Source organism: Trichosurus vulpecula, chromosome 1, assembly GCF_011100635.1.
Source record: "Trichosurus vulpecula isolate mTriVul1 chromosome 1, mTriVul1.pri, whole genome shotgun sequence".
NCBI classification, from domain to species: Eukaryota; Metazoa; Chordata; class Mammalia; order Diprotodontia; family Phalangeridae; genus Trichosurus; species Trichosurus vulpecula.
In genome coordinates, this window is record NC_050573.1 from 267,831,353 (window position 1) to 267,844,586 (window position 13,234).

At 37.5% G+C, this 13,234-nt stretch overlaps 1 pseudogene; it reads right to left on the reverse strand.

Moving 5' to 3' along the window:
* Positions 1–789: 789 nt before the first annotated feature.
* On the reverse strand, positions 790–1,292 carry LOC118836819 (annotated as a pseudogene).
* Between the last annotated feature and the right edge of the window lie 11,942 nt (positions 1,293–13,234).

Here is a 13,234-nt window from a genome sequence, read left to right on the forward strand (position 1 = left end):
GATGTCTGACCAAGCCCTAAGTACTCCATGGCACCTGCTTCAGCTGCTTTCGTGGATGTTGTAGCAAATTGTTCTAATCTGTCCATTCTATTGGGGGAAATCTTCACATGCTTGGGGCAGACATCCCCCTAACTCACTGATGGGTTTGAGGCCTGTTGGTTATCCTCAACCTGGTTTAACCCATCTGTCAAGATGGTCTTACTGGTGTATGGCTGCTGTGCATGCTTTAGCTTGTTGGAGACACAGGCCAAGGCATTCATAGACTCCTAGGTAAGTTCTCCAGACCTGTAGCTGTAACAATATTTGGACAGTTTTAATGATGCTTTGGACAGAGTTCAAATTTGAACTCTGGCTCTCTGAAGGTGGAATCAGAGGACCCGGGTTTGAATCTTGGCTTGATGCTTTTGTGACTTGGGGCAAGTCACTTAACCTTCTTAGTCCTCAGTCTCATTTTCTATAAAATGACAGGATTAGACCAGATGATCATGAGGACCCCTTCCAACTCTAAATCCTTATGAATTCTAGGATTCACCCTGAGTGGGGAACCCATAGTCATGTATGTCAATAAGTCTGAGCTGTATTTTTTTCAGCTGTTTTCTGAAAGGAAAAGTATATCGTAGATTTTGTTCTATGCTACACTCCTGTTTATGCTCAGAGTTATCATTGTGTGGTTGCAGTTGTTACTTTTAATGATATGCTTGTACCAGGTTAATTCTGCTTATTGCCTTTTAAATAGAATTTCCTAAAAATACTTTCCACATATACAATTTTTTTTTTGTTTCACTATTGTCATGTAGTTTTAAAATCAGGAACCTTCTTCTGAGTACTAGGTCTTGGAATTACTTTAAGATGTCTGGTTGCATAGAAATCAAAATCACTTAAAATCTAAAGCCTTAGAGTCACATAAATATACCCATTTTTGACTGTCTCAGTATGAATACTTTGCTTTACTTCTTTGAAACACCATTTGGGTACTGCTGATGGACCTTTAGGGTTTATAGATTGATACTGTCCTACTGTTGTCAAAGTAATTTTGTATTTATGCCAGGGGCAAACAGTATATGCCTGTTCATCAAAATATTCTATTTCTCCCAAATATAAAGTCCTCTTGAATAATAACAGTTAATACCTGTAGTGTGTTATTTTCCGTTGTGATAGAAAATGATAATTTCTCTGTCATGGACTATAGCTGTTATTCTTTGAGATTTTTTTTCAGTGTCTCCTCTGCTAACATAGACAGGAAAATTTTCTTCTATTGCCTCAGGAGCTTGTGCAGAGCTTTGCAGATCCATGTTTCTCTTAAGAGAATTTCTGAGGGTACTGAGAAGATAAAGTGACTTGCCTAGGGTCAAATAGGAACTTTATTTTAGAAGCAGGGCTTGAACCAGTGTCTCTGATTAAAAGTCAGAACTGTTCTCTCCCCACTCTGCCATGCTCAGGGTGGAGATCTGATAAGCGCTATGAAAGGAAGTAACACCACAGGGTGGTGCAGTGGCCCCACAGTTGGTGGGGGGAAGGGCCACCAAGATTAAGCATTGGTGCCTTTTCAATGAATTAAAAATATACTTGCTATACCCTGGAAGAAGGGGCAGCTAGGTGGCAGCTTGGCCCAGAGTGCTGGGTCTGGAGTCAGGAAGACATCTTCCTGAGTTCAAATCCAGCCTCAGACACTAATTAGCTGTGTGGCCCTGGGCAAGTTATTTAATCCTGTTTGCCTCTGTTTTCCTCATCTGTAAACTGAGCTGGAGAAGGAAATGGCAAACCCCTCCAGTGTCTTTGCCAAGAAAACACCAAATGGGATCGTTAAGATTTGGACAAAATGAAAATGACGGATAAACCCTGGAAACAATTGATCAGCGTTGTAGGTATGAAGATAGTACGAGATGCCACCTTCTTGAAGAGGATGGTGTGATATAGTAGGTAGAGCATAGAACTGGTATAGAGTATAGAACTAGGAGACCTAATTTGAGCTACCTCTTAGGGTACCAACCACTATTGGCAGCTAGGTGGTACAGTTGATAGAATGATGGACCTGAAGTCAGGGAGACCCTAGTTCAAATCCCACCCCAGGTACTTCCTGAGTCAAGTCACTTAACTCCTCTCTGCCTCAGTTTCCTCATCTTCAAAATGGAGATAATAATACCACTTATCTCCCAAGATTGCTGCGACAATAAAGTAAGATGATATTTGTAAACTGCTTTGTGAACTTAAAGTGCTATATAAACACTAAGTAGCAGGTTCTGGGACTATGAGCAAGTCTTCCTCTATAAAATGAATCTCATAATACTTCCTCTACTTATCTCAGGTTTATTGAGAGGGGCACACTTGGCAAAATTATTTAATACACTATAGAAACGTGAGTTCTTATCTAAGATTTCTGAATTTTTGACTAATAACCAATACCCTTTGTTATTAGTCAAAAGAGATAGATCACATTGGTTCTAATATAGGTCCTGGTTTACTTCTCTTATTTAATGGAAAAATAGATAAACCCTTACCTACAGGGAAGACATTTGTTTCTAAAAAAATATAAATTGGTAGAGGTGAGGATACTTTTTAGCTTTTACTCCATTTTCCATGGAGTATGGCCATGTCCACAATATAACCTGACAATCATATTCCCTAGTGCTTCCACTCCCAGATCATCTCAGTCAGATGGCTTGGCAGTCAACAAGTATTTAATAAGGACTTACTATGTGTCAGACACTGAGTTAAGTATTGGGGGATGCAAAAAGCCAGTCCCTTTCCTTGAGGAGTTCACACTCTAATAGAGGAAAGATTGTGTCAAAGTTTTCTTATTTGAAGGGTGTTGGGGATCCTAGGGAGATACAGTTTGAGCAATAAATGTTCTACCAGCCATCTTCTTCTGACCACCCAACTCACCATGGTAGTTTAATAGGTGATGCTTTCTCAACCTCTGCCTCATTGTAGTAGTAATAATAATAGCTAATATTTGTATAGCATTTACTATGTGCCAGGCACTATGATAAGCACTTTGCAATATTTCATTTGATTTTCACAATCACCCTGGGAGGTAGATGCTATTATTATCCTCATTTTACAGATAAGGAACTGAGGCAAACAGAGGTTGAGGGACTTGCTCAGGGTTAAACAGGTAGGAAGTGTCTGAAGCCATCTACTACAAGGTAGGAGAGCATCTGAGGGTTTTAGCCTAGTGGGAATTCTTTTTCTCTGGAGTACCTTCCTATTTCAGCTAGAAGTTCATCTTTTAAAAAATCATTTTTATTTTTAAAAAAATGCATACTATTATCTACAAGCCATCATAAATCATCTGGTTATAATTTGGAGGACAAGGAGAAAAATTTAGGTTTTTTCTTAACTAAAGAGACAACTCAAATGGTGGGAATTTTGGACACTGTGGTGGATCAGCAGAGGAAAATTTGGGTAGGTGAGGCCTTGTGACATCTCTCAACTCACCCTGTTAGTGAAGTGGAGTCAGACGGAACAGTAGCTGGTTGTGGTGTAGCTCAATGGTATACACTCCATGGTGAGTAATATGTTCAGGTAATACATTATGTGATTATGGAGTAGAAGTAGGTCAATAGTACTACTCTTCCTTTATGGAAGCTGAGGATCAGGGAGATGGAGTGACTTGCTTTTGGGCCCTCTATGAGTCCTTATAGGATAAAGATCAAAACATTAAGGAGGATACCACACGATGGCCTAGATTGTGAACCTTGTCATTTTGATGAGAAGATGACTGTGCTCTCAGATCAAACAAGAACCATTTTAATGTTTAATACTATGTTACTGTCATTGGTAAGCATTTTTGGAAAAGAACTTACTGCCAAGGTCTTCATCTACGTATAGGAAGCACTTTATTGCCTTGTCTGTAGAATAAAGGAGGAATCATAGAAGTCTTCTAGTCCATCCTTCTCATTTTACAGATCAGGAAACTTAACCCCAAGAAGATTAAGTGACTTGCTCAAGGTAACACAAGAAAGACTGAAAAGAAAATGGACCATGTGCTAATATAGTCTGAAATCTGATCAGCTTCTGACATAAATTAACATAATTTAAAATATGAAGCATATTTTGTACCTAATCTACAGTTTGTATTTTCCTTCCTTCGAAGACACAGCTCCATTCCTAGTTAACACCATTGATTTGCTAGGTATCTACCATTTAATATTGCTATGCTTCCATCCTCTTTGAAGACCGTGTCTTATATGTCTACCATCTAACTGTTAGAGATAATGAATTAAGTGCTTTTTATGGTTTTGATCAAATAACTCATAGAAATGCAAAGTAATGATTCCTGTCCTCCTCCTGTGCTCATGCTCAAAGCTTAAAGTCATAGAACAGGTTTCATCTCCCTTAGGTACGGAACTATAGCACTGTGTTCCCCTCACGTGGGTAAGGCTGACCCCTAGTGACCAATTGTGATTGCTCCTTTGGGAAGTCCCTGTTTGAGTCCTCTGGCCTTTTTAGTGTGTATGACCTGGAGGACTAGAGACTTTCCCTGAAGAGTTTCTTTGTACTATAAAATGTTGCTACCACCTTTGAGTATGTAGTTAATTGTTGCTGAATTCATTTTTCATACTATCCTTACTAGTCTTTGTTTATAAATTTGTCTCAGGAGCAAAGATTTTCAGGAAAGTCTCATTTACCTTGAGAAGAATGCATCGTTAACTATCATGGTTGTCCACCTGACATAATGAAAATAAATATAGTATTTAAATTACACCTTTTAAATTAATTCTTTGTTAACTCTTTGTTCTTTTTGTCAGATCCATATTTATTCCTTCTCTAGAGTAAACTTAGTATTTTGAATCAAAATCAGCTTAGTATTTGGAAAAGAGAGAAAAGGTATGTTTAAATAATATTTCTTTTCTTTATTTTCTACAGCAACATCTTTAAGTATGTGATTCTGACTGATAAAAATAGGTTAAATTTTTAAAAATGCTATTATAAACTTACTAATCAGCAAAAACTGCAAAATAAGGAATAAAATAATAGATAAAGCCCTTAAATTGTAATTACATATTTTAAAGTAAAACCAACCTAAAATGAAACAAAAAGTTTCTACTGTGTTCCCTTCTGAATCCTTTTGAAATTCTTCTACTTTTCATTTTAAATGACGGGTTCTTTAGTAACACATACATGGAGTCACAAATAGGGGGCAAACCATTAAAATGCATTAGTGAGATTAGAACTAGGAACTGATTCCTTGTTAAGGATGTTTCTGAAATGAATGGAAAATTGGAATAGGCAACTTCTAAGGTTTGTTATAAGATTTAAATTCTGTACCACCAGCTGAGTTAGGAAGGGGAGACAACTTCAATGTTAATATAGTTCTGACCGGAAACCAAACCAATGGATTGTAGACAGGAAAGAATCTTACTCTTCTAGACATCAAAAGGAGAACGAAAGAGAGTCTAGGAATGAAAGATGGATTAGACAGAAGAACCATAAAGCAGAAGGCCAGAGTCTAATGAAGAAATAGTTGGGAGTGATTGAGAAGAGCCCCTGGAAAGGATTTTTCAGCTTTCTTAAACCAGAGCCATCACAGGACCTGACACACAGCAGGCTTTTAAGAAATACCTGGTGATTAAGTGACTCATCGTCTTTGATTGACCGACAATAATGGGACTGTATGCTTTGTACCTAAGCTAGTTTATCTTAACTGTGATCTTTACTTGTGAGTATAGCTTAGCATAGAGGAAAGAATTTTGGACCTGGGGTCCAGAAGACTTGGATTTGTATTTTGCTTCTGACACTAATTGTGTAAGTCACAACTTTTCAGACTCTCAGTTTCTTCATCTGTAAAATAGATCTAGTAATGCCTATTGTTGTGAGGATCAATGGAAATGACTAAATATAGATTTTTCAAACTTCGAAGTACTACATGTGTCAGCAATTATTGTCTTAACTGTAGTTTTTACTCTCAAATTCCCTCATAGGATACAGTAATATTCACTTGTATGCCTAGACTTCAAGTGCTCAACTGAAATGCAGTTTGCAAGTCAACAAGGATTTATTGTGCTATTATGTGCCAGCCACTGTACTAAGCCCTAGAGATATGAAGAAAGGCAAAAGCAGTCCATGCCCTCAAGGAGCTCACGTGTAGAAGAGAGTGTGTAGACCACTAACATTGCTGTAGAGCAGGAAGAAAGACTGGGATCCAGGGGTGTAGCTTTTGAGTGAAGCCATGACCTTTCCTTTTAATTGCAATTTGTGGCAGCAAAGAAGGATGCCTGAAATTATCAGAGAAAAAAGGAAATCAGTGAGGGAAAGTTGCAACCCTGTTTCACTGTATAATACTGTGATTTCCCTCAGAAAAATTCAATGTATATTTTCATTCATATTGAAGAGGAGGGTAAAGGTAAACCTAAGCCAGGTTGGATTTACAAGGATGCTGTTGCTTATATGGATTTCTCTAAGAAATAATCTCCCACTGGCTTATGAAATTCCAGTAGTAGTCATTCCTTTAGGATAATTCATCTGTCTTCAGGAGATTAACTTAATCTCTGAGAGATTTTTTTAAAGATTCCTGGGAAGAATAATGTAGCAACTATCGGTAGTGCAGTAGATAGAACATTAGGCTTGGAATCAGGAAGACTCATTTTCCTGAGTTCAAATCTGGTCTCAGACACGTAGTAGCTGTGTGAACTTGGGCCAATCACTTAACCCTGTTTGCCTCAGTTTCCTTATCTGTAAAATGAGCCAGAGAAGGAAATAGGAATCTACTCCAGTATCTTTGCCAAGATGGGGTCATGAAGAGTTGAACACAACTGATATGACTGAACAACAAAGGGAAGAATAATACCTTAAATTCCAACCTTCTTAGTGGGAATGAGTCTATGAGTTGCAAATTGGCAAAGATAACAAAAAATGGCAATAGTCAAATGTTGGAAGGGCTGTGGAATGATGGCCACACTAATGCATTATTGGTGGAGCTGCGTGATGGAGCTACAATTTTGGGAAACAATTTGGAATTGTGAAAATAAAGTGCCTAAATGTCCATGGTTTTTGAACCAGGGATTCCATTACAGGGCTTTTACCCCAAGGAAGCCATCAAAATTTTGTAACAGGACTTTTTGTGATAGTAAAGAACTGGAAACAAATTAGATGCCCAATGATTGGGAAATGGCTAAGCAAATTATAGAACATGAATGGAATGGAGTATTACTGTCCTGTAAATTAATGACATGGGGCAGCTAGTTGGAGCAGTAGATAACGTGCTAGGTTTGGAGTCAGGAAGGCTTATCTTCCTGAATTCAAATATGACCTCAGATACTGACCAGCTGTGTGATCCTGGGCCAGTCACTTAACCCTGTTTGCCTCAGTTCCTCATCTGTAAAATGAACTGGAGGAGGACATGGTAAACCACTCCATTATCTTTACCAAAAAAACAAACAAAAAAACCCCAAATGGTGTCACAGAGAATCAGACACAACTAAAACAACTAGACAACAAAAAGAAATTATGTATTTGATGAATACAGAGAATCATGGAAAGATCTACACATACAGGCTAAAGTAAGCAGAGCCAAGGAAACAACATATACAATAACTACAACGATGCAAATGGAAAGAACACACATACACACACACACACACACACACACACACACACACACACACACACACACACCCCCAGAAATGAATATGACAAAATTATAAGGATCAAATATGACTCAAATGAAAGGCTATGAAAAGACATCCTGTACCTGCCTCTTTGTGGAGGTGGTAGGTCTAGAAGTGTTACAAATTGCATGTCTTTTTGCACTTTTTCAATGTATCAGTTGCATTAATTTTTTTCTTTTTAAAAAATACTACTTGTTATATAGATGGGTCTCTGGGAGAGGAAGGATACTGGGAATAGAAGACATTAATAAAACTTATTTAAAAACACTAAAAAAGCATAGAAGTAAATGGATTTTCCATAATTTTTAAAACAGTGTTAAGAACCAGATTTATTCAAGGATTTCCCTATCACCATTACTTAATATAGTATTAGAAAGTCTAGCTACAGGAACAAGACAAGAAAAAAGAAATCAAGAAAATAAGTATCAGCAAAGAGGGAGGAATGAATAAAAAAAATTTATTAAACTCTTACTATGGGCCAAGCACTGTACAAAGTACTGGGGGTACAAAAAGAAAAATTGATGCAGCCCCTGTTTTCAATGCGCTGTCATTCTAATTCGAGGAGATAATACATAAAGTTCTTCTGTAGTGACAGCTAGGAAAGCCTGGAAGTCCTAACGGAACAGAAGCAGGGTATATGGAAAATTTCAAGGGTTCTTAAGTCATATAAGGAAATAATATGACTGTGCCAAGAAGTCTATAGGGCATAGAATCAGGGTAGATTTTAAGGCATAAAACTTGAGGAGGAAGTGACAGGGCATATGGCAAGGTCTGGTGCTCTGCCATCTCATGGTAAAGTTGATGATTGTCATCTCAACCAAATTGTGCGAGCAGTTAAGTAGGCCAGGTGGATTCTGAGAAGCCTGGTTTGGGGAAAGAGACCTTGCATTTAATATAGGGCTCTGTACAGAGTATGTCATTGAGGGAGGAAGGTAAAGGGGAAAAGAATTAAAATTATTATTTTTCGCAGATGATATGATGATCTATATAGAGAACTCTAGAGATTCAACTAAAATTTAATTGAAAATTAGCAAAATGTCAGGATATATATGTATGTATATACATGTATATGTGTGTCAGCATTAAAAGATAAAGAAACTATATTCAAAATAGCAAAAGAATGTATGAAATACAACGATCCAAGAAACTCTGAAGGACCTATGATTAAAAACGTTATCCATCCCCAGAGAAAGAACTGATGGTGTGTGAATAGATTGAAGCATATTTTTTAAACTCTATTTAATATTCTTGAGGGTTTTTTGTCTATGTTTTCTTTCACAACATGACTATTATGGAAATGTTTTGCATATATAACCTGTATCAAATTGTTTACCTTCTCAGTGAGGGGGGATGGGAAGGGAGGAAGGGAGAGAATTTGGAACTCAAAGTTTTAAAAATTGTTTTTACATGTAACTGGGGAAAAATGCAAAAAAAAAAAAAAGAGAATGTGTGAAATACTTAGGAGTCTATTGCCAAGATACACATGGGAGTTATATGAATATAACTACAAAACAGTCTTTATAGGAATAAAGACAGACAGACCTAAATAAATGGGGAAATAATTGTTTACTGTTGGTCTATTGACCACATAATAAACATGATGATACTTTCTGAATTAACTTACTTATTCAATGCCATATTAATCAAATTACCAAAAAAATAAAATTAATTTGGCAGAACAAAATGTCAAGATTCTCTAGGAAAATAATGAAAAAAAAATGGAAAGGAAGGGAGCCTAGCAGTAACAGATCTCAAACTGTCCCACAAAGCAGTAATCAAAACTATTTGGTACTGGCTAAGAAATAGAAAAGTTGGAACTGTGTAACAGATTAGGTGTGCAACATAGAGAAGCAAAGGAAAATAGTAACATAATCTTTGACAATGTTGATAGACCCTAAGATGGTATGTCCTGGGGTAAGGACTCACTTAAGAACTTTGATCAATATCTTAACTAAGCAGGGTTCCAGAGGACTAATGAAGAAGCAGACTGCCCACCTCCTGACAGAAGGATAATGAATTCAAGGTACAAAATAGCAGGATGAGACAGATGTTTTTGGAATGATCATTACATGCATTTGTTTTGCTTGACTATGCTTATTTGTTATGAAGATGTGAATTTTTTTCAGGGGGAGGTGAAATCTGAGGGGAGGGGAAAGGGAGATAGCTATGGAGTTGCCAAAATGAAAAGAAAGAAAAAGGGTCACAAGCATTTCAAAATATGTGCGGAAGAGAAAAGGACAGTCAGAAGGAAACACAGACAAGGAGGACAGCTTTGAAAGTAATATGTTCAATTTATTACAGTCTTTCAAAAAGCAAGTTGTGTACAATATCTTGCTCTACAGAGTTTTCCTGCATAGCTTAAAACTGCACTAAGGCTTTTGGGACACACCATATGAATCCTCTTTTTCTGTTCTACTTGCATATGGATTTTTGTGTGTGTTCACTAAGCTCAGAATATAAACATAAAAATTTTAAATATTAACAAACAAATACACAAAGGAAAATAGAAGGGATGGGCAAACTTCTCTATCTGATCCACAAAGCCAGAGACCCCAAGGAATATCTGTTCCTGGGAAAAGGAGTATTACTGGAGAGCACCAGTATTTCTTAGGAATCAATGTCCAAAAAGAGAAACAGCAGCAAAAGCGTTGGCACAACTGTGCAAAGTCTGAGTAACAAGTTGAATTAGAGATCTTAATAAAAGGAAGTAAATTTGGCCTACAGGTATATATCGATGGAAGCTGAAGTATCCTCTTTCCAGGACCAATGTGAAGCCTGAGAAAGGATCTTTGAGAATGGAATGGATCTTTGCAAGAGATTATTTTGAGGTACTTTTTTTCTTTCTTCTTAAGATCTTTAGTATTCTTTTTTTTCCCCCTCCTTCAATTATTTATTTATTTTTAACATTTATTTTTTTAAAATTTGGAGTTCTCTTCCTCCTGCCCACTCTTCTCCCCCCCGCCCCCCCCCCCGTGCGGTGAGAAGGCATGTAATATGTTATCAATTATACATGTGAAGTCATGTAAAATGTTTCCATATTAGCTAGGTTAAAAAAAAAGCAAGAAACACAAAGAAAGAAAAGTATGCTTCAATCTGCACTCAGAGTTTATCAGTCCTGGAGGTGGGTAGCATTTTTTATCATGGGTCCTTTGGAATTGGCTTGGATCATTGTTTTGATCAGAATAGCTAAGCCTTTCACAGTTGATCATTGTTAGAATATTGCTGTTACTGTGTAAAATGTTCTCCTGGCTCTCCTCACTTCACTTTGTATTGGTTCATATAAGTCTTTCCAGGTTTTTCTGAAATCATCCTGTTTGTCATTTCTTATAGCACAATAGCATTTCATGACAATCGTATACCACAACTCGTTCAGTGATTCACCAATTGATGGGTAAAGAGGATTCTTGCTCAGGTAGAGGCTGGATCAGAAGACTTCTTGGGTGCCTTCCAACTTAGAGTCTGTGAGAGAAAGCACCATTTATTTTTGGTCAGTTTTTTATTATGAATTTAGTAGCCATTAAAAAACCAAAAATGAAATCTTATATAAAATCATAAACTATTGATATTTTGTTTTAAAATTTGTCTATTAACTTTTACAAAATAGAAAATTGTCTGAAACGAGGGAGAACTTTTCCCCCACATTTCTTTGTGCCCCTCCTCCTCCTCCCACCTGGGGACAGTTAGGTGGCGCAGTGGATAGAGCACCAGATCTGGAGTTGGAAAGACCTGAGTTCAAATCCAACTTCAGACACTTACTTTTGTTTGCCTCAGTTTCCTCAACTGTAAAATGGTGATAATAATAGCACTTGGGTTGTTGTGAGGATCAAATGAGATAATATTTATGAAGTGTTTAGCGCAGTGGTGGCACATAGTAAGGCACTTAAGAAAGTGCTGATTCCATTCCTATTCCACTTTTTAGTATTTTCATATAGAAGAGATGGTGGGAGCACTTGTTTTTGTCCCCTAGAAAACTACACGTGAATAGAAAGTTTATATGACTCCCCAAAGTTCTTGGTCTAGTCAGGAGAAAGGCTGTAGGTGAGCCATCTACATTCTGCTTTCCAATCACTTCTTAGTCCCTAACACTGACTCCTTTATTGTTCAGTCGTTCAGTCATGTCCAATTCCACATGACTCCTTGTTCATGGGGTTTTCTTGGTAAAGATACTGAAGTGGTTTACCGTTTACTTCTCCAGTATGTTCCCATTTTACAGATTAAGAACTGAGGCAAAAAGGGGTCAAATGACTTGCCCAGGGCCACACAGCTAGTAAGTGTCTGAGGCCAAATCTTCCCGGTTCTAAGCCTAGTACTCTATCCACCACACCACCTAGCTACCCCTTTCTGACTCCACTCCTAAACTAAAATTGTTTTCTTCAAGTTTATCAATGATCTCTTAAATAATAAATCTGTTGGCTTTTACTCAGTCCTCATCCCTGTTAACCTCTGTAGATTTTGACATGTGTAACACCCCTTCTCCTATATACTTGCTCCTTCCTTGGTTTTTATAATATGTTGTACTCTACTAATTCTCTTCCTTGATCATTGCATATCTTCTACATCTAACTGTAGGGGTCTCCCAAAGTTTCATTCTAGGCTTTCTCCCTGCTCTCTAACAATGATAATTAAACTCAGTGTAAACTGTTGAGATTATCAGATCAACTGAGATGGTTCATCAGTATATGGATACAGCCCTATCCAATATCACTAACTCCTAAATGGATATCTCCCAAGCATCTCAAACTCAGTATGTCCGAAATGAAACCCATTGTCTTCCTCCTTTAACATATTTTTCCCTCCAACTTCTTTATATCTGTTGAGGGGACCATTTTCCTTCCAGTCACTTAGTTTTACAGCCTCTGAGTCATCATTAACTCCTCATTCTCCCTCACTTTCCATTTCCAATCAGTTGCCAAGACTTGTCAAGTCTACCTCCAAAACATCTCTCCACTCACATTTCTCCCATCAGGTCCGCATAACTTCTCCTCTGAACTGTTTCAGTAGTCTCCAGGTTGGTCTTCTTGATTCTAGTGTCTCTCTTCAGTTCACCCATACATCTGCCAGATGGACTTTCCCAGGGCACATGTCTGGCCATGTCACTACCTTGTTCAAGAAATTCCACTGATTTCCTATTGCCCCTAGGATAAAATATAAATTCCTCAGCTTGGCACCTGAAGCCCTTCATAGTCTGCTTTCTGTATACCTTTCCTGATTTTTTTTTCATGTTATTCAACTAAATGTATCCTGCAATCTGAACAAAGTTGTCTACGTGCTGTTCTCTGAACTTGGAATCCTATTTCCCACCTCCATGCCTTTGCACAGGCTGGCCTATAGGGTTTTTTTAAAAATGCATTTTCTTTACACCTCTGCTTCTTAGAACCCCTGGCTTCCCAGAGTAGTTGGCCCTTGACTGTGGAATGGCTAAACAAATTGTGGTAGATGAATTAATAGAATATTGCTATACTGTAAGAAGTGACAAGTATGAAGAATTCAGAGAAACATAGAAAGATTAATATGAACAGATATAGAGTGAAGTAAGCCGAACTATGAAAATAATACAAAACTGCAACAATATAAATGGAATGAAGCAAAAGTTGAAACTGAGTGCTGTGTAATTGTGATCACTA